The 23,235-nt window shown below is 42.9% G+C and overlaps 1 pseudogene; it reads right to left on the bottom strand.

The window, feature by feature from the left end:
- Window positions 1-11,104: 11,104 nt before the first annotated feature.
- Window positions 11,105-14,956, bottom strand: LOC123144545 (BURP domain-containing protein 4-like; annotated as a pseudogene).
- Between the last annotated feature and the right edge of the window lie 8,279 nt (window positions 14,957-23,235).

The following is a 23,235-nucleotide window of genomic DNA, read 5'->3' as shown; positions in this document are numbered from 1 at the left end:
CTCACTTCACTTCACTCAGCTCACTTCACAATTTTCAGAAGGGGGTGGTGGGTTTGCTTTTGGTTTCTCCTATGCACACAAGGTGTTTGATGAAATGCCCGAGAGCCTGAAACAAACATGATATGAAGTGTCCGAGCCACACTTGAGCTTTCTCATTTATTTTTCCTCCGCGATCGCGGTTAGCAACTTGAACCTTTCATGTGTCATTGATAAAATATGCATGTGTGTAGTTCATTGTTTAATTTGTATTATTTCTAGCTAGTTAGTTTAACAAATGCATGATGGTTAATTATATACTTTATATAATAATAATGCAGATGAATCGACAATGGATGTACGGTCCCCGACTCTCCGGCGAGTTCACTACGGGTTTGAAAGATTTCCTCGTAGTGGCAAATGCGAACAAGCAGCAAGGTTTTATTATCTGTCCATGTGCTGTCTGTAAGAATCAGAAGGGTTACTCCTCCTCAAGAGACGTTCACATGCACCTGCTTCGGCACGGTTTCATGCGAAGCTATAATTGTTGGACCAAGCATGGAGAAAGAGGGGTTAGAATGGAAGAAGATGAAGAAGGGGATGATATCGATGACAACTATCATGATCATTTCGGTGATACTTTCATGGAGGATGATGCTGAAGGTGGGGAAGGGTTAGGTGAAGGTGAAGAAGAGGCACATGATGAGCCCGCTGATGATCTTGGTCGGACCATTGCTGATGCACGGAGACGCTGCGAAACTGACAAGGATAGGGAGAATTTGGATCGCATGTTAGAGGATCACAAAAAGTCGTTGTATCCAGGATGCGATAATAGTCTGAAAAAGCTGGGCTGCACACTGGATTTGCTAAAATGGAAGGCACAGGAAGGTGTAGGTGACTCATCATTTGAAAATTTGCTGAAAATGTTGAAGAATATGTTCCCGAAGAATAACGAGTTGCCCGCCAGTACGTACGAAGCAAAGAAGGCTGTCTGCCCTCTAGGTTTAGAGGTTCTGAAGATACATGCATGCATTAACGACTGCATCCTCTACCGCGGTGAATACGAGAATTTGAATGAATGCCCTGTATGCACTGCATTGCGTTATAAGATCAGAGGCGATGACCCTGGTGACGATGTTGAGGGCGAGAAACCCAGGAAGAGGGTTCCCGCCAAGGTGATGTGGTATGCTCCTATAATACCACGGTTGAAACGTCTGTTCATGAACAAAAAGCATGCCAAGTCGTTGCGATGGCACAAAGAGGACCGTAAGTCCGACGGGGAGTTGAGACACACCGCTGATGGAACGCAATGGAGAAAGATCGACAGAGTGTTCAAAGATTTTGCAGCTGACGCAAGGAACATAAGATTTGGTCTAAATACTGATGGCATTAATCCTTTTGGCGAGCAGAGCTCCAGCCATAGCACCTGGCCCGTGACTCTATGCATCTACAACCTTCCTCCTTGGTTGTGCATGAAGCGGAAGTTCATTATGATGCCAATTCTCATCCAAGGCCCTAAGCAACCCGGCAACGACATCGATGTGTACCTAAGGCCATTAGTTGAAGAACTTTTACAGTTGTGGGCCAGACCTGGTGTACGTGTCTGGGATGAGCACAAAGGAGAGGAATTTGACCTACGAGCGTTGCTTTTTGTAACCATCAACGATTGGCCTGCTCTCAGTAACCTTTCGGGACAGACAAATAAGGGATACAATGCATGCACGCACTGCTTACATGAGACTGAAAGTGTACGTTTGGTTAATTGTAAGAAGAACGTGTACCTGGGTCATCGTCAATTTCTTCCCCGAAATCATAACGTAAGAAAGAAAGGCAAGCATTTCAACGGCAAGGCAGATCACCGGCCGAAGCCTGCGGAACGTACTGGTGCTGAGATATTTGATATGGTCAAGGATTTGAAAGTCATCTTTGGAAAGGGTCCTGGCGAACAATCAGTTCCGCGGGGAGTTGACGGGCACGCACCCATGTGGAAGAAGAAATCTATATTTTGGGAGCTAGAATATTGGAAAGTCCTAGATGTCCGCTCTGCAATCGACGTGATGCATGTTACGAAGAATATTTGCGTGAACCTGCTAAGCTTCTTGGGCGTGTATGGGAAGACAAATGATACAAAGGAAGCACGGCAGGACCAGCAACTTTTGAAAGACCCAGATGACCGGCATCCGGAATGGTTTCAAGGTCGTGCCAGCTACGCTCTTACCAAAGAAGAGAAGGTCATTTTTTTTGAATGCCTGAGCAGTATGAAGGTCCCGTCTGGCTTCTCGTCGAATATAAAGGGAATAATAAACATGGCGGAGAAAAAGTTCCAAAACCTGAAGTCTCACGACTGCCACGTGATTATGACGCAATTGCTTCCGATTGCTTTGAGGGGGCTCCTACCGGAAAATGTTCGAGTAGCCATTGTGAAGCTATGTGCATTCCTCAATGCAATCTCTCAGAAGGTAATCAATCCAGAAGATCTACCACGGTTACAGAACGATGTGGTCCAATGCCTTGTCAGTTTCGAGTTGGTGTTCCCACCATCCTTCTTCGATATTATGACGCACCTCCTGGTCCACCTAGTCGAAGAGATTTCCATTCTCGGTCCTGTATTTCTACACAATATGTTCCCCTTTGAGAGGTTCATGGGAGTATTAAAGAAATATGTTCGTAACCGTGCTAGGCCAGAAGGAAGCATCGTCAAGGGCTATGGAAATGAGGAGGTAATTGAGTTCTGTATTGACTATGTTCCTGACCTTAAGCCGATTGGTATTCCTCAATCGCGGCACGAGGGGAGACTAAGTGGAAAAGGCAAGATCGGAAGGGAATCCACGATATGTATGGACGGTCATTCTATGACTGAAGCACACCACACAGTTCTGCAAAATTCCAGCTTGGTGGCTCCGTACTTCGAGCAACACAAGAATATTTTACGCTCGGACAACCCGGGGAAGCCTGAATCCTGGATTAGAAAGGCCCACATGGAGACTTTCGGCAGTTGGTTGCGAAAACATTTAATGAATGACAATGATGTTGGAGATCAGCTGTACATGTTGGCCAAGAAACCATCTTCGACTATAACGACTTTCCAAGGGTACGAGATAAATGGGAATACATTTTACACCATCGCCCAAGATAAAAAGAGCACCAACCAAAACAGTGGTGTCCGCTTTGATGCAGCAACCGAGAATGGGCAAAAGGTCACATATTATGGTTACATAGAGGAGATATGGGAACTTGACTATGGACCCTCCTTTAAGGTCCCTTTGTTCCGGTGCAAATGGTTCAAGCTAACAGGAGGTGGGGTAAAGGTGGACGAGCAATACGGAATGACAATGGTGGATTTCAACAATCTTGGTTACCTTGACGAACCATTCGTCCTTGCCAAAGATGTCGCTCAGGTTTTTTATTTGAAGGACATGAGTAGCAAACCGAGGAAACGGAAAGATAAGAAAACGATCAGTACATCATGCGATGATCCAAAGCGCCACATTGTTCTTTCAGGGAAAAGAAACATCGTGGGAGTGGAGGAGAAGACAGACATGTCAGAAGATTATAATATGTTTGGTGAAATTCCGCCCTTCAAAGTGAACACTGACCCAAGCATTAAGTTAAATGATGAGGATGCTCCATGGATACGGCACAATCGTAAGCAAGCAGGGACACAAGGGAAGAATTGATGTGTAATAATTTATTGTACCAAACTTTGTATTTGGTCGATGAACTGAATGATGTATCAAACCTTTTGTCAAACCTTCAAGGGATTTTAAAATGAATTAGTTTTATTTTTCTGATTTTTTTGATATATAATTGTATTTTTAAGATTTTAAAATGAATTAGTTTTATTTTTCTGATTTTAAAAGAAAAAGGAAGAAGAAGAAAGAAGGAAAAAGGAAGAAAAAAACAGAAGAAAAAAAAACAGAAGAAAAACATAAGAAAAAAACAGAAGAAAAAAACAAACAGAAGAAAAAACAGAAGAAAAAAGGAAAAAAGGAAGAAAAAAAAGAAGAAAAACAAAACAAAATAAATAAAGCAAAAAAGAAAGAAGGAAAAAGGAAGAAAAAACAGAAGAAAAAAAACAAACAGAAGAAAAACATAAGAAAAAAACAGAAGAAAAAATAAACAGAAGAAAAAATCAGAAGAAAAAACAGAAGAAAAAAGGAAAAAGGAAAAAAGGAAGAAAAAAAAGAAGAAAAACAAAACAAAATAAATAAAGCAAAAAAGAAAGAAGGAAAAAGGAAGAAAAAAACAGAAGAAAAAAACAAACAGAAGAAAAACAGAAGAAAAAAACTGAAGAAAAAACAGAAGAAAAAAGGAAAAAGGAAAAAAGGAAGAAAAAAAAGAAGAAAACAAAACAAAATAAATAAAACAAAAAACAGGCAAAAAATAAAAAATATGCCACCTACTGGGCCACCACGGCCTGAATACGACTAGAAACCCATTAATGGGCCAGGATTCAGGCCCGCAGAAGGCCCAGTAGGCCCACAGGCACACAGTGACAGAATAGGCCCGTAAGCCTGCATTTGAGAGGAGCTCGAAGTGGTGAGCGCAGCCGCGCTTATAAACCACTGTCGAAGCCTCTCGGCTAGCGAGGTGGGACTAAACATCCCACCGCACCGCGCCAGTTCCAGCACAGACCCTTTAGTCCCGGTTGGGGAGGCGGACCGCGACTAAAGGGTACCCTTTAGTCGTGGTTGTTGTCCCCAACCGCGACTAAAGGGTCTTTCTGCGCGGGAGCGAAAGCGGCGCCAAAACCCTTTAGTCCCGGTTGGGGAGGCGGACCGCGACTAAAGGGTACCCTTTAGTCGCGGTTGGTGTGGCCAGCCGCGACTAAAGGGTACCTTTAGTCGCGGTCCGCCTCCCCAACCGCGACTAAAGGTGCGTCTATAAATACTGCACTTAGCAGTTTCGCCACTTCCCATTCTCCTCTCTCTCGACGCCGAAGCGCTGCCCCGACGCCGATCGACGCCGAAGCCCTGCCCCGACGCCGACGCCGACGCCGAAGCCCTGCCCCGACGCCGATGCCGACGCCGAAGCCCTGCGCGCCGCCGTCCCCGTCCCCAGTGAGCGCCGCCTCCGCCCGTGCCCTGCCCTTGCCCGCCGCCCGTGCCCTGCGCCCTTGCCGGCCCGCCGCCCGCCGCCCGACGCCCTGCCGCCCGCCGCCCGACGCCCTGCCGCCCGCCGCCCGCCGCCCGCTGGCCCTGCCTGCCGTCCTCCGCGCGCCGGCAGAAGAAGAAGAAGGAAGAAGAAAAAGGAAGAAGAAGAAGAAAGAAAAAGGAAAAAGGAAGAAGAAGAAAGAAGGAAGAAGAAAACAAAAGAAAAACAGAAGAAAAACAAGAAAAAGGAAGAAAAAAGGAAAAAGGAAGAAAAAAAGAAAAAGGAAGAAAACAACAGAAGAAAAACAAAGGAAGAAGAAAAAAAAGGAAAACAAACAGAAGAAAAAAACAAAAGAAAACAAAAAAACAGAAGAAAAACAAAGGAAGAAGAAAAAAACAAAAGAAAACAAAAAAACAAAAAAAAAGGAGGAAGAAAAACAAAGGAAGAAGAAAAAAAGAAAGAAGAAAACAAAGGAGGAAGAAAAAAAGGAAGAAGAAAAACAAAGGAAGAAGAAAAACAAAGGAAGAAGAAAAAAAGAAAGAAGAAAAAAAAAGGAAGAAGAAAAAAAGAAAGAAGAAAGAAAGAAGAAAGAAAAGGAAGAAGAAAAAACAAGAAAGAAAAAGGAAGAAGAAAAAGAAAGGAAGAAGAAAAAAAGAAAGAAGAAAAAGGAAGAAGAAAAAAAGAAAGAAGAAAGAAAGAAGAAAGAAAAAGGAAGACGAAAAAACAAGAAAGAAAAAGGAAGAAGAAAAAAATGAAAACCAAATGAAAACCAAAAGAAAGAAGAAAGAAAAAGGAAGAAGAAAAAAAGAAGAAGAAAGGAAGAAGAAAGGAAGAAGAAGAAAGAAAGAAAAAAGAAGAAGGAAGAAGAAGAAAGAAATAAGAAAGGAAGAAGAAGAAAGGAAGAAGAAGAAAGAAAGAAGAAGAAAGGAAAAAGGAAGAAGAAGAAAGGAAGAAGAAGAAAGAGGAAGAAGAAAGGAAGAAGAAGAAAGAAAGAAGAAAGAGGAAGAAGAAAGGAAGAAGAAGAAAAAAAGAATTTTTACTTAAACAATATTATTTTTTAATTCCTCCTCCTCTATGTCCCCTTAATCTTATTTTTTAATTCCTTTATACTTAAAGAATTTTTACTACATGCAGGAGTGACATATGGCGGACGATAGAACCGAGCCGCTTAGGGATCCGGAGGCTGAACGTTATTTAATGGGCATCATCAACAACGAGATTCCTTATGTGCCGGGCTCAGAATATGAGCAACAAGAGGATGTAGTCTCTTCTTATCTGAACCTTGACGGTGGAACAGAGATTGTCGATGATCAAAAAGGTGAAGGAACGGACATTGTCGACGGAGGTCAACCGTCAACAACCGACGATCTCGAATTGCAAGTAGCAACCACCTCCGGCGAGGTATATATATACATTGAGAGCCTCTCGTGATACAAACTTACTGAAATGTGAATACATATGTATTAACGCGCGCGACTCTCTTTCTTTTTTTAGCCCTCCGGATCGAGTATGACAAAGCGTGGCAAATCCAAGGCGATGAAAACAGGAGAAACATATGCCATTGAGTTTGTCAGTGAAACCGGCAAGCCCCTACAGCACACCTCAAAGTTTATCAACCAATGCGGAGTCGTTGTTAGAGACAACGTCCCGATCACCGTCCAGGAATGGAAGGAGCCAAAGAAGGCACATCTTGGTTTCAGTTTTGTCGACAAGAGAACGAAAAAGGATTGCTGGAGAAAGCTTATGGAACATTTCATTCTACCTCCGGAATACAACAAAGTCGATGAATTCGGTAACGAGGTTCCGGGTGGACGTCAGAGGAGGAGGCTAGTTAAAGAGTTCGCTCTTCAGAAGATGGGCGAAGCATTCCGGAACTTCAAGAAAAATTTAACCCGTGACTATGTCAACAAGGGCAAGACTCCGGATTTCAATGGACAACATGAGAAACTGAAAGATGATTGGCCAGAATTTGTGAGGCAAAAGCAATCGGAGCATTTCAAGGAAATATCGAAAAAAATAAGGATAATGCGAGTAAGAAAAAGTTCCATCATATTATGGGGCCAGGAGGATAACTTGCGGAGGAGGCTTAGTCCAGAAGCTCGCTTCCGACCAATTCAAGAAGAATTAGCAGGATTTTTCATGAGGGAAGTCATCAATCCTAAAGGAGAACACTATACCGAGGACGAAGAAATTTATATGCATACCCGAGATTGAAACTTGTACGAAGTTGTATATGGTCATCCATCCTAATTGTGTATGGAAACTTGTTCGAAGTTGTATATGGTCACCCGAGATTGAATATATATTATATATTCCTCTTGAATTCTTCTTGTTTGAAATTTCATATGCATGTATATAGTAGCGTAAAATATGTGTACTGAAACTTTATCAAAATTAAAATAAAACACAAAATATAATATAAAAGAAATAAAACACTCCAAACTAAAAAGAAACCAGGTTTAGGGGGGCTAAAACCCTAAACCTGCGGAGGAGCCCTTTAGTCCCGGTTGGCCACGAGAACCGGGACTAAAGGTCCTCCGCCCCGACGGACCACGGGCGCCCACGTGGACGGGCCTTTAGTCCCGGTCAGCCACAAGAACCGGGACTAAAGCCTTTAGTCGCGGTCCGTAAGAGGCGCGACTAAAGGGGGGGGGGGTCTTTAGTCGCGCATATTTAGTCCCGGTTGCACAGCCGGGACTAAAGGCTGTTGCGAACCGGGACTAAAGGGCTTTTTTCTACCAGTGGGCCCAGACTATCAGCATCCCTTCATCAATTGGATAGGAGTAGCGACACTTTTGTTGCCTAGACGGTGGCTTCAGTCCTACTGTTGTATGACTTTATAAGGTCTTGTGTGAATAATTAATAAAGTGCCTGCGTGTATCGTCCAGATGCAGAGGCCAGGGGTCCTCCTCCATTTCTAAAAAATTAAAAAACTAACAAGTTGTCACTACCAATTTAGAAGGATGCCAGCTTTGTTGCATGCAGCTCAATAGGTAGATACTAATATACAAGGGAAGAAGAAAGTTGCAAACCAAATATGTTGGGTTCATTTAGTTCTAAAACCTCGTCCTGAGAAATGTGCCATAAGAGTGGCGGTAGTCGAGTAGCGATAGAAATTAGCGAATGCCATCAGCTTGATCCTGTTCAATAATCAAGGGGAACAAATGGTTTTCCTAACAAAAAAGAAGAGTGGTCTGAACAAATGCCTGTTTAACAAATGACCTCATCTGACTGGTGCATTGTAGGAAATACAAACACAAAAGAGAAGAGTGGTCTGAACAAATGCCCGGTTAACAAATGACCTCATCTGACTCTGGTGCAGGGCAGGAAAAACAAACACAAAAGATAAGAGTGATCTAAAAAATGCCTGGTTAACAAATGAGCTGTTCTGACTCAGCGGTAGGGCAGGAAAAACAAACACAGAAGAGAAGAGTAGTCTGAAACCCAAGCATCAACACCAACACCCAATGTCTGATTTTTTCAAACCAAATGTACTACTATATCTCAAAGTGCATGCAGCAGCCATCAGACCTAAAACTCGTACCCATTCAACTTTGTTGCATCGGTTCTAAAATTAAAATGATTAGCGGAGGCGTTATAATATGAGTCTACAACAAACATTTGGTTAGTAAGTACCTGTGTACTTGTGAAAATCAAACACCCAGCTTGAACTTGGTTGTAGTTCCAAACAAACACAAGAGACTAGCTAGTTTGAACCCTGCAAACCAAATTGTGTACCATACTTAATTTAGAACCCCCAGACACTATCTTGAAAAATGATGTCACGGTAAACAGGGTCTTAGAGTCACCCCAAGCACCAGCACCAAAATCAGCAGCAACACATTTTACTCTATGAGTGAGTTATACAAAGAACACTGCCATAGCTAAGTTGTGTTGCACACCACAATTCCTTTTGAAATAATCTAGCTAGTAATAATTCCATAGGTAAGATCCACCAAAAAACCACATAATAGAAGGTGTGGCCGTGGGGCGATTGTAGGGCCGCACCACTATGCATGTTGCGATTCTTACCAAAGCGTTCTGCTGCAGAAATTTTCGTCGAAATTCTGTCCGACTTGTCAAAAGTTTGGTCTTGTTTGTAAGGAAACAGAAAGATTAGGGTGCTTTATGCAAAATTTTAGAGACTTGTTTGTAAGGAAACAAAAAGATCAGGGTGCTTTTTGCAAAATGTTAGGGACTTGGTTACAAGACTTTGTTATTTGTGCATACAAAAAAGGAATTTTCCTTTGTCGGAAGGATAGAAAAGGAATTATTCGTTGAAAAGAAGAGAGAGAGTGAGGGATGGAGATCACGGAAAAAGGGAGAGCAACTAGTACAGGGCGGTGTGCTAAGGCGGCGCCGGACCTCCACTAACACAGTACCAATCAGACGGTCCGGAGTGGAGTAATCTGGTGCCGTGCCGGTCGGGTGAGAGCTAGAGAGAATCCCGGGTGAGAGCTAGAGCTAGTGGTTCTAACACAATCGCACAATCCAGTTTTCACACTAGTTAATAGGTTTGGACGAACCTTTTTCATGAAAAAACCGAAAACCCTCCAAAAAACAAACTCCGCTAAAAACAAAACGAAAAAACAAATAACAAAACAAGAAAGGAAAAACTGCTGCCTGAATGCACGGTTGTGTGTGTGTGTGTGTGTGTTTTTTTTACCTTTTTTGTCCTGTTAAGCATTTTTTAACCTTTTTTCTCGTGAAAACAAAAATCGTGGTGTAAGAAAAATCTCAATTTCAAAAAATTCTCGCATTTTTTGAAATATTTTTAGACATTTAAAATGAAATTCATGTTTTCAAAACATGTTCAGAATTTTATAATTTGTTCTTTATCAAAATTTCTAAAGTTATTCAATTTTTTTAAACATTCGTTCAGGTTATCTATTTTTTTCTTCAGAAACTTTGGAAAAGTTGTGTTCTAAAAAATATCTATTTTTCTTTATTAAAAGTCATCTTTTGAACGCGTGCTACAATAAAATCTTTCGCTGCAGTGCCCATAAATCTTTGAGGGGGCGAAGAAGATAAGTTATGCATGAACTTGGAGAAATATTTGATATTCAACCTTAATAATTAGGCGTATACTAAAAAGTTTTCCTACAGTGGGGGGGGGGGGGGGGGGGCACTTTTGCTCTATCATCACTAGCTGCGCGTTTCTAGCCGAGTCGCAGAAGAACCACGTCGATCATCTCCCGGCACCAGGCGGCACGGGCATCTACCGCCCGACCAAGTCGGCATGGCCCGTCACATGCACTATGAAAGCCGCAAGCGTGAAGCCGAATTGAGGATCAACATCACGACCGTTGCTACCACAAGAATCCCCAAGACAGCCACGTCAATGATCTCGAAAATCTCCTGCAACCACATGACTCTGTTTAAAATACAAATGTTCAGATAATTTTAAAAAAATTCATGTTTTTCAAAAAAATTTGAAATTTGTTTGTTTTCTATAATTTGTGCACAAACGTTGAATCTTTTTGTATTTTAAACCGTCTTAACTTTTTAAAGCTTAATAATTAAGGGTACACTTAAGAGTTTTTGTAGAGTATGAGGGGGGAGGGGCAATGACCCCCCTTATCCCCTTGAGCGGCTAGTTCATGACTCCATTTGCGAGTTGCTCGGATAATTTCACTCCTCCACTAGCTGCACGCTTCTAGCCGAGTCATCCCTTCTCCTAAAGTCATCTCTTCCAACGGCAGCAACTAGGATGGCGTGGATATGTCTTTCCTTCACTAGAGACGACCGAGATGGCACGGATCCACCTCTGCTCGACCATCGGCAGGGTGGTAGAAGCCAACAACGGTTCGTCCGAGTGGCCGAGATCCAAAAATAATAATGCTCAAGTGCATCATCATAGGTAATTACTTAGAGTTACTTGGAATGTAATAAAAGAAAATGTTGGTCGGCAGCAGTACAAAGACTCCCATAATCTGGCGGTGATTCAACATTTTTTAACAGGAATGTGGCCACTCGACATGATTTATTGATCAGGTAACAAGATTACATAGTTCAGCAGGAACTTTCAATATATCTAATAAAACATGATATAATTGGTAGGCATGTAGTGGCAAATAGGTTCACCACGCTTTCCATCTAATAGCTCAAAGTACTGGGTGTCCCAATTAGATGTGTTCATGTGACACATAGCTATTGCCGTCACGTGCGGCATGCCATCTTTCAAACCCTTGAGTTGCACCCTCAAAGACTGCACCTCTTTCGGCAGATGGCAATAAAAGACCTCATACGGAAAATCCATAGGATGGCATGGCACCACGTTATTGTTGAGTTGGGTGACCTGTTCCACAACGTACATGGAGTTGGGGGTCTCATTTCCATGAATCCTTGTAATGGCTGCTCGTGCGCCGCTGACCCCTAATTCTCTGGTGGCGAACCTTGACATTGCTTCACGAGATGAGAAGCACATGTGAGGCTCCTCCTTGTCAACCGGTTTGCCGCATGAACAAAGGGTGTCAGCTACCTGCTTTGCCTTCGTCGAGCCGTGAGGTATCATGAAATGCGAAAGGATGGTTGTCAAGTACTTTGACTCCAGTGGAGTAGAGGCAAAATGAACAGACTTTGGTGCACCATCTCGTGCAAACATGGTTCCTTTAGGAAGTGTAGTGCCGATGTGCAGATTCTTCTTCAGGAATAACATGCCGGTTTGAACTTTTATATGCCTATGTTTTGCTGGTGCGTCAGTAATGGAGGAAGCTGCATTTTTATTAATTAAAACAACACTTTAGCAGAAATATTGACATAGTAATGTTAATTTTGGAGATGAAATACATTTTTTTTCATGGGTATTAATAAACTAACACATAATATTAGAAAAAATCTCAACTTGATATGGTAGCACAAGTACTTACGAGAGTGTGCATGATTTGGATCCCAATGTACCGCATAAGCACTTGCGTCAAAACCCTTTTTTTCTACAGGAAATAACAAACTATGAGTTACTTCAAAATGAACACATTCTTCCACTTGATAAGAAACGTAGCACAAGTACTTAACAGCAGGAGGATGATCTGGATCCCAATGTACCGCGTAAGCACTTGTACCAAATCCTTTTTCTTCTGAGGGAAATAATATATGAGTTGATTCAGAATTAACACATTCTCCACTTGCTAAGATAGCACAAGTACTTACCAGAAGGTGCACCATCTGGGCTCCAAGATACCTTATATGCACTTGCCCCAAAGCCTTTTTGTTTTGCAAGAAATAACAAACCATGAGTTGATTAAGGAGTAACACATTCTTTACTTGGTAAGGTAGCACAAATACTTACCGGAATGTCCATCTTCTGGGTTCCAATCCACCTTGTAATCACTAGCCCCAAAACCTTTTTCTTCTACGGGAAATAACAAACCATGAGCTCATTCAGGACTAACACATTATCGAATTGGTAAAGTGACACAAGTACTTACTCGAAGGTGCATGTTCTGGGTTCCAGTCCACCTTATTCGCACTTGCCCCAAAACCTTTTACTTCTGCGGGAAATAACAAACCATGAGTTCATTCAGGACTAACACATTCTCAACTTGGTAAGGTAGCACAAGTACTTACTCGAGAGTGCATCTTCTGGGTTCCAATCCACCTTATAAGCACTTCCCCCAAAACCTCCTTCTTCTGCATGAAATAACAAACTATGAGTTTACTCAGAATTAACACATTCTCAACATGGCAAGGCAGCAGAAGTACTTACTTGAAGGGGGTCCCCAATGTATGGCATACACACTTTCACCAAAACTGTCTTTTTCTAGAGGAAATAACAACCTAGGAGTTAATTCACAATTAACAAATTTCTCTAGTTGGAAAGGTAGCACAAGTACTTACGAGAAGGAGGATCCCAATGCACCGCATAAGCACTTCCACCAAAATTGTCTTTTTTTAGAGGAAATAACAACCTAGGAGTTATTTCAAAATTAACAAATTTCTCTAGTTGGCAAGGTAGCACAAGAACTTATGAGAAGGAGGATCCCAATGCACCGCATAAGCACTATCACCAAAACTGTCTTTTTCTAGAGAAAATAACAACCTAGGAGTTAATTCACAATTAACAAATTTCTCTACTTGGCAAGGTAGCACAAGTACTTACGAGAAGGAGGATCCCAATGCACCGCATAAGCACATTCACCAAAACTGTCTTTTTCCAGGGAAAGTAACAACCTAGGAGTTAATTCACAATTAACAAATTTCTCTAGTTGGCAAGGTAGCACAAGTACTTACGAGAAGGAGGATCCCAATGCACCGCATAAGCACTTTCACCAAAATTGTCTTTTTTAGAGAAAATAACAACCTAGAAGTTAATTCACAATTAACAAATTTCTCTAGTTGGCAAGGTAGCACAAGTACTTACGAGAAGGAGGATCCCAATGGACCGCATAAGCACTTTCACCAAAACTGTTTTTTTCTAGAGAAAATAACAACCAAGGATTTAATTCAAAATTAACAAATTTCTCTAGTTGGCAAGGTACCACAAGTACTTACGAGAAGGAGGATCCCAATGTACCGCATAAGCACTTTCACCAAAACTGTCTTTTTCTAGAGAAAATAACAACCTAGGAGTTAATTCACAATTAACAAATTTCTTTAGTTGGCAAGGTAGCACAAGTACTTACGAGAAGGAGGATCCCAATGCACCGCATAAGCACTATCACCAAAACTGTCTTTTTCTAGAGAAAATAACAACCTAGGAGTTAATTCACAATTAAGAAATTTCCCTACTTGGCAAGGTAGCACAAGTACTTACGAGAAGGAGGATCCCAATGCACCGCATAAGCACTTTCACCAAAACTGTCTTTTTCTAGGGAAAGTAACAACCTAGGAGTTAATTCACAATTAACAAATTTCTCTAGTTGGCAAGGTAGAACAAGTACTTACGAGAAGGAGGATCCCAATGCACCGCATAAGCACTTTCACCAAAACTGTCTTTTTCTAGAAAAATAACAACCTAGAAGTTAATTCACAATTAACAAATTTCTCTAGTTGGCAAGGTAGCACAAGTACTTACGAGAAGGAGGATCCCAATGGACCGCATAAGCACTTTCACCAAAACTGTTTTTTTCTAGAGAAAATAACAACCAAGGATTTAATTCACAATTAACAAATTTCTCTAGTTGGCAAGGTACCACAAGTACTTATGAGAAGGAGGATCCCAATGGACCGCATAAGCACTTTCACCAAAACTGTCTTTTTCTAGAGAAAATAACAACCTAGGAGTTAATTCACAATTAACAAATTTCTCTAGTTGGCAAGGTAGCACAAGTACTTACGAGAAGGAGGATCCCAATGCACCGCATAAGCACTTACACCAAAACTGTCTTTTTCTAGAGAAAATAACAACATAGGAATTAATTCACAATTAATAACTTTGGCTAAGTGACAAGGTAGCACAAGTACTTACGAGAAGGAGGATCCCAATGCACCGCATAAGCACTTTCACCAAAACTGTCTTTTTCTAGAGAAAATAACAACCTAGGAGTTAGTTCACAATTAACAAATTTATCTAGTTGGCAAGGTAGCACAAGTACTTACAAGAATGAGGATCCCAATGCACCGCATAAGCACTTTCACCAAAACTGTTTTCCTCTGCAGTAAATAAGAATTAGGCGTTGACTCACAATTAAAAAATTTGTCAACTTGGCAAGGTAGCACAAAGTATTTACTAGAATGTGCATGATCTGCCGCATAAGCATTCGCACCAAAAGCATTTTCTTCTGCAGGAAATAACAAATTATATGCGGTGATTCAAACTTGACGCACCCTCAACTTGGTAAAGCTAGTACTAGTACTTATGAGAAGATGGAGGTTCACCCCTGTCGCTGGACTCGGCAAAGGCCAAGACGAGCAAGAAAAACACTACTCATTTAAGCTTGATCGCCATGTCTAGATCACTATGAATAGAATTTCGTTGGACGAGGAGGACGGAATGGTCTAGTTGCCTATTTATACAGCACAACCATTCTTTGGTAGTGGTAGGTAACAAACACCCATTGTCTTAGCATTTATAGCGTTCCATATATAGTTGGAAACCATATATGGAAAGAATTTAAATATTACCTATCTTAGTTCCTAAGGAAACGTTGTACTCCTCCAATTGCCATAATATCTGCCCGAAGATAATTTGCGAGGAAACGTTTTACTCCTATTCCTTAGTACTAATTAACTGCCATAATTTCTACCATTAAAAACTTACCATAATTTCTCTCCCCAAAATCACTGGCTTTAATTAATTGCCATAAAAAATGGTTTTTTTTACCTCGCACGCTAGCCTTGATTGCAACGTCTTGAGCTATATCTGCCTAGCTTATTATTTCCGTAATTTTTCCATACATTGAGTCTTCAAAATATTTATTAAAAGGAGTCTTCCAAATGTAGAATTTCAAATCGATTGAACATACACAAACCCTTCTTATAGCCTTTCTCCCCCAAACTCTACTACTTTTCAAGTCATGAGTCATGACTGAAGAGATAGTGATGTTCTTAGTTTTAGTTAGCCGGGGTCTAACACTGATGCTTTTGTGGCATAACTCAGGGCGGCGAGGAGGCCATCAACCTGGCAGCTGAGCTGGGAGCCATGCGACTCATGATTCAAACAGACGCTCAACCGATCCATGACGCATTACAGTAGCTTACACTACAAGAAATATGTCAACTAGTGACCTTCTGTCAGTGACCCTGGAAGAATTGGTCATAGATCTATGACCATTTCAGACCAATTGGTCAAAAGCTGTTCGGGGGGCTCCAAACCCTAAACTATAATGACCATTTTGGTCAGAAAGGTCGTAATTTCCTTACACGAAATGGTCATAAAGCAGATAGCACTGGTCCGCTGCCTTATTTCTAGCTGATCACGACCAATATAGATGGTCATAACCTTGTAAATTGTGGTGGGTTGCTATGACTATGCGCCACCTCATCAGTTTTGCATATGTGTCATGTCCATGTGGCAATTTTTGCCCCAGGTTGTGAAGCAACCTATATTTCTGTCATTCCCAAAATTCCCAAAAAAATCTCGTAATTCTTTGGGTCATATCTTCGTCAAATATGTAAAAAACCTTCCTTGCCTAGTTCAAAAATAATTCAACAATATTCATTTTCCTATTCTGTTCAGAACAACACTTTGTGAAGGAAGTACCACTTTGGCATGTCCAAATAGTATCTATTTTCTACGGTGCTTTCCTATGCCCAAATAACCATCCTCCACCAAATGCCAGCTCAATCCATTCAATATTTTGAGCCCAGCTTCAACATTCGTATTTATGTCCAGTGTGGTACTTTGCAAAGCAAGTACCACCTAGGCTCCTCCTTTTGAGCTGAAAATTTGTGAAGACGGTCTTCTTAGTAACTGATCATCCTCAGCCAAAACTCACGCCCATTAGCCATGTACATTTCCCGTACCGCTAATCAAACACCTGGCTGCTAATTCATGTTTGAGCATCGATCGGTCTCCTCGTGAGAATCTTAGGTTGTAATTTTCTTCCTAGCACCTACCTGGGGAGTGCCCCACCCACTAGACATGCCTAGGCCGCCCAGGACACATGGCAACGCCACGGTCACGCGACGGGCATGCGAGTTTACGCGCTCTAGAGCTGGGGCCCTTGGCCACCGCCCAAACCTCGACGTATCGCCACCAAACCATGTATTTATGATTAAATAGGTACTTCTGTAACTAGAAATGATTTTTGGAAAAAAATAAATAGCAAACTATGAGGCAGCTGCAGTTCAAATTTGACCCGCTTCCAACTGAATCGGCGGAAATTTGTCTTTTTCACGAGAGGTGGATCAAAACTTTTTACACCCAACCATTTTGCCAATTGTGCATTAAATATGTCCTAGTATTTTAGAAAATTGATTTGGTCCAATTTTGCAACAATTATTTGGGAGGTCCTTCACAAAAAAACCTCCTTTTGGGCACTCGAAAAATGGAAAATGGTTTTTTCGTCCAAAGAAAATGAAAACTTCCTTAGGCAACGTTGTTTGCCATTCCAATATGCACCCTTGTGCACAATATGAGATCATTTGAACAAACTATGCCATGAATGTGGCAAAAAGATTGATCATTTGGCTTAAAAGCCATTGATCTTCACATGTGATAGCTCGTTTCTGAGAACACTTTTAAAAAATAATTGCCGTATTACAAGTTTGTTATTTTTCCTGAGAACTTGTCCACATATAGTGACACAATGCGAAGGTTTCCCGTTTTTTGATTTTTTTTGAATTTTTTATGCCCGTTTCAAAATGCGGTCAAAACGGCGGGAATAATCGTTCCTAGCTAGTGGTTGAATCTTGGAATTTTTTTGGTGTTTCTCTGACTAAATAGATACTTATGTACCTAGAAATGATTTTTGGAAAAAATAAATAGCAAACTACAAGGCAGCTACAGTTCAAATTTGACCCGCTTCCATCTCAATCGGCGGAAATTTGTCTTTTTCACGAGAGGTGGATAAAAACTTTTTACACCCAACCATTTGGTCAATTGTGCATTAAATATGTCCTAGTATTTTAGAAAAATGATTTGGTCCAATTTTGCAACAATTATTTGGGAGGTCCTTCACAAAAAACCTCCTTTTGGGCACTCGAAAAATGGAAAATGGTTTTTTCATCCAAAGAAAATGAAAACTTCCTTAGGCAACATTGTGTGCCATTCCAATATGCACCCTTGTGCACAATATGAGATCATTTGAACAAACTATGCCATGAATGTGGCCATAAGATTGATCATTTGGCTTGAAAGCAATTGATCTCCACACGTGATAGCTCGTTTCTCAGAACACTTTTTTTAAAATAATTGCCGTATTACAAGTTTGTTATTTTTCCTAGGAACTTGGCCACATATAAGACACAATGCGAAGGTTTCCCAATTTTTTGTTTTTTTTGAATTTTTTATGCCCGTTTCAAAATGCGGTCAAAACGGCGGGAATGACCGTTCCTAGCTAGTGGTTGAATCTTGGATTTTTTTGGTGTTTCTCTGATTAAATAGATACTTATATACCTAGAAATGATTTTTGGAAAAAATAAAGAGCAAACTACAAGGCAGCTACAGTTCAATTTTGACCCGCTTCCACTTGAATCGGCGGAAACTTGTCTTTTCCACGAGAGGTGGATCAAAACTTTTTACACCCAACCATTTGGTCATTTGTACATTAAATATGACCTAGTATTTTAGAAAAATGATTTGGTCCAATTTTGCTACAATTATTTGGTAGGTTCTTCACAAAAAAACCTCCTTTTGGGCACTCGAAAAATGGAAAATGGTTTTTTCATCCAAAGAAAATGAAAACTTCGTTAGGCAACATTGTTTGCCATTCCAATATGCACCCTTGTGCACAATATGAGATCATTTGAACAAACTATGCCATGAATGTGGCCATAAGATTGATCATTTGGCTCTAAAGCCATTGATCTCCACACGTGATAGCTCGTTTCTCAGAACACTTCTTTAAAATAATTGCCGTATTACAAGTTTGTTATTTTTCCTGGGAACTTGGCCACATATAAGACACAATGCGAAGGTTTCCCAATTTTTTGTTTTTTTTTGAATTTTTTATGCCCGTTTCAAAATGCGGTCAAAATGGCGGGAATGACCGTTCCTAGCTAGTGGTTGAATCTTGGATTTTTTTGGTGTTTCTCTGATTAAATAGATACTTATCTACCGGAAATTATTTTTGGAAAAAAATAAAGAGCAAACTACAAGGTAGCTACAGTTCAATTTTGACCCGCTTCCACCTGAATCGGCGGAAATTTGTCTTTTCCACGAGAGGTGGATCAAAACTTTTTACACCCAACCATTTGGTCAATTGTGCATTAAATATGACCTAGTATTTTAGAAAAATGATTTGGTCCAATTTTGCTACAATTATTTGGTAGGTTCTTCACAAAAAACCTCCTTTTGGGCACTCGAAAAATGGAAAATGGTTTTTTCGTCCAAAGAAAATGAAAACTTCCTTAGGCAATATTGTTTTCCATTCCAATATGCACCCTTGTGCACAATATGAGATCATTTGAACAAACTATGCCATGAATGTGGCCATAAGATTGATCATTTGGCTTGAAAGCCATGGATCTTCACACATGATAGCTCGTTTCTGAGAACACTTTTTCAAAATAATTACCGTATTACAAGTTTATTATTTTTCTTGGAAACTTGGTCACATATAATGACACAATGCGAAGGTTTTCCAATTTTTTGATTTTTTTTGAAATTTTTATGCCTGTTTCAAAATGCGGTCAAAACGGCGGGCATGACCGTTCCTAGATAGTGGTTGAATCTTGGGAAAATTTTGATGTTTCTATGATTAAATAGATACTTATGTACCTATAAATGATTTTTGGAAAAAATAAAGAGCAAATTATGAGGCAGCTGCAGTTCAAATTTGACCCGCTTCCGGCTGAATCGGCGGAAATTTGTCTTTTTCACGAGAGGTGGATCAAAGCTTTTGACACCCAACCATCTGGTCAATTATGAATTAAATACGTCCTATTGTTTTATAAAAATGTTTTGGTCCATTTTTGCAACAATTATTTGGTAGGTCATTCACAAAAAACCTCATTTTGGGCACTCGGAAAATGATTAAAAATAGCTAGAAAGATAAAAATGCATGCAAATTGGCGATGATCCAAAAAATGTGGTCTAACTTGAGAGAAAAATTTAGTTGTGCTGTTTTGCAAAATATTTTTTATAGCTGCTTCACAAAACACCCATAGTTTTAGTACTTAGAAACTATTTTAAACCATAAATTTTCTGAACCAATCAGGGCTCTTCCCACGGATCACCCCAGTTAGCCGATCTGAACCGTCCACCTCTCTGCAGCCCAATCCAAACCCTAAGCAGCCCGCGCCCGCCTCTCTCTCCCCCTCTCCGCCGCCTCTCTCTTTCCCCTTCTCCTCGATCCAGATCCAACCCAAGCGCCGGTGCTCTGCAGTCCTCCACCGCCGCCCCGTCCCCCGCCGCAGCTCCTCGTGGGAGCCACGCCGGTGCTCTGTGCCGTGCAGAGCCCCATCTCGCAGCCGCCGTCGGCCGGCGCGCCCACCGCGTCCCCGCTCCTCCGCCCCGACGCCGACTCCGAAGACGGCGACAACGGATCCGCTGCGTCCCCCTCCCTGGCTCCCGCCCCTACGAGCTCCCCCGGCGAGGACAAGGAGGAGAAGGCGCCCGCCGATACCTTCGGATCCCTCCGCCTGCTCGCGCCCTTGCTCCCTCTCCGCCTGCGGGGCCGCGACGAAGCGGGCGGGCGTGCGGGCCTTTACTTGCGGGGCTCGTCCAAGTGGCGGGCGACCGGTGGTGGCGGCACCAGCGTCGTCGCGAGGGGGCCGGAGGAGGCATCTTCCTGGCCATTGCCTACTTCGACCACTTCTTCCTGGTAATCAATCACCGCACCGCTGCTGTAAAACAAATTTAGTCTCTCTACTTCTTAGGAACGGGAGGATGATGTGGTTGTGTGCGTGCAGAGGACGGCCATGCCGTGGGTGGCACGGCTCCTTTCCATGGCATGCGTCTCCGTGGCGACGAAGATGGAGTACTGCGCGCCGGCACTGTCGGAACTCGACGCCGGCGGCAGCTACAAGTTCTGCTCCGCCTCCGTCCGCCGGATGGAGCTGCTCGTGCTGTCAACCCTCGGCTGGCGCATGGACGCCGTTACTCCCTTCCATTACCTCCCCTGCTTCTCTTCCCGGCTTGACCGGCACGACGACTGCGGCGGCGGCGGGCATGACCCCGCCCGCGTGGCCCTCAAGTCCATCGGCTTTATCTTTGCCACAACCGAAGGTGCATCTTCATCCTGCACACCTTCTTAACTGAATATGGATCTTTCTTGCATTTTGTCTGACTGATATGTGCTGTGTTCATGCAGCCGGCAGTGTGCTGGATTACAGGCCATCTAGTATGGCTGTAGCTGCAATCCTGGCTGCATCCTATGGAGCTCTACTGACCAAAGAAGCACTAGAGTCCATGAAACACTGTTTTTTAGACTACTAGGCATGACTGCTTCTTCTTGGCCATGTCTGTTGGGAATCGTAGCATAATTTTAAAATTTTCCTACGCTCACCAAGATGCATCTATGGAGTATACTAGCAACGAGGGGAAAGGAGTGCATCTACATACCCTTGTAGATCGCGAGCGGAAGCGTTCCAATGAACGTGGATGACGGAGTCATACTCGCCGTGATTCAAATCACCGATGACCGAGTGCCGAACGGACGGCACCTCCGCGTTCAACACACGTACGGTGCAGCAACGTCTCCTCCTTCTTGATCCAGCAAGGGGAAGGAGAGGTTGATGGATGTAGCGGGTCTCGGCAGGGCTTCGCCGAGCTTCTGCGAGAGGGAGAGGTGTAGCAGGGGAGGAGGGAGGCGCCCAAGGCTGTAATACTACTGCCCTCCCTCCCCCCTTTATATAGGCCCCCTGGGAGGGGGGGCGCCGGCCAGAACCCATCTGGTGGGGGGGGGGGGGGGCGGCGGCCAGGGGGGTGCCTTGCCCCCCAAGGCAAGTGGGGCGCCCCCCACCCTAGGGTTTCCAACCCTAGGCGCAGGGGGAAGGCCCATGGGGGGGGGCGCCCAGCCCACTAGGGGCTGGTTCCCTTCCCACTTAAGCCCACGGGGCCCTCCGGGATAGGTGGCCCCACCCGGTGGACCCCCGGGACCCTTCCGGTGGTCCCGGTACAATACCGGTAACCCCCGAAACTTTCCCGGTGGCCGAAACTTGACTTCCTATATATAATTCTTCACCTCCGGACCATTCCGGAACTCCTCGTGACGTTCGGGATGTCATCCGGGACTCCGAACAACTTTCGGGTTTCCGCATACACATATCTCTACAACCCTAGCGTCACCGAACCTTAAGTGTGTAGACCCTACGGGTTCGGGAGACATGCAGACATGACCGAGACGCCTCTCCGGTCAATAACCAACAGCGGGATCTGGATACCCATGTTGGCTCCCACATGTTCCACGATGATCTCATCGGATGAACCACGATGTCGAGGATTCAATCAATCCCGTATACAATCCCCTTTGTCAATCGGTATGTTACTTGCCCGAGATTCGATCGTCGGTATCCCAATACCTTGTTCAATCTCGTTACCGGCAAGTCTCTTTACTCGTACCGCAATGCATAATCCCGTGACTAACGCCTTAGTCACATTGAGCTCATTATGATGATGCATTACCGAGTGGGCCCAGAGATACCTCTCCGTCACACGGAGTGACAAATCCCAGTCTCGATCCGTGCCAACCCAACAGACACTTTCGGAGATACCCGTAGTGCACCTTTATAGTCACCCAGTGACGTTGTGACGTTTGGCACACCCAAAGCACTCTTATGGTATCCGGGAGTTGCACGATCTCATGGTCTAAGGAAAAGATACTTGACATTGGAAAAGCTCTAGCAAACGAAACTACACGATCTTTTATGCTATGCTTAGGATTGGGTCTTGTCCATCACATCATTCTCCTAATGATGTGATCCCGTTATCAATGACATCCAATGTCCATAGTCAGGAAACCATGACTATCTGTTGATCAACGAGCTAGTCAACTAGAGGCTTACTAGGGACACGTTGTGGTCTATGTATTCACACATGTATTACGATTTCCGGATAACACAACTATAGCATGAACAATAGACAATTATCATGAAAGAAATATAATAATAACCATTTATTATTGCCTCTAGGGCATATTTCCAACAGTCTCCCACTTGCACTAGAGTCAATAATCTAGTTACATTGTGATGAATCGAACACCCATTGCGTCCTGGTGTTGATCATGTTTTGCCCTAGGGAGAGGTTTAGTCAACGGATCTGCTACATTCAGGTCCGTATGTACTTTACAAATATCTATGTCTCCATTTTGAACACTTTCATGAATGGATTTGAAGCGACGCTTGATATGCCTGGTGTTCCTGTGAAACCTGGGCTCCTTCGCAAGGGCAATAGCTCTAGTGTTGTCACAGAAGAGAGTCATCGGGCCCGACGCATTGGGAATCACCCCTAGGTCGGTAATGAACTCCTTCATCCAGACTGCTTCCTGTGCTGCCTCCGAGGCTGCCATGTACTCCGCTTCACATGTAGATCCCGCCATGACGCTTTGCTTGCAACTGCACCAGCTTACCGCTCCTCTATTCAAAATATACACGTATCCGGTTTGTGACTTCGAGTCATCCAGA

The sequence above is a fragment of the Triticum aestivum genome, chromosome 6D (genome assembly GCF_018294505.1).
Source record: "Triticum aestivum cultivar Chinese Spring chromosome 6D, IWGSC CS RefSeq v2.1, whole genome shotgun sequence".
Lineage (NCBI taxonomy): Eukaryota > Viridiplantae > Streptophyta > Magnoliopsida > Poales > Poaceae > Triticum > Triticum aestivum.
The sequence above is the reverse complement of the archived record's forward strand: the minus strand, read 5'-3'. Positions and strand labels throughout refer to the sequence as shown.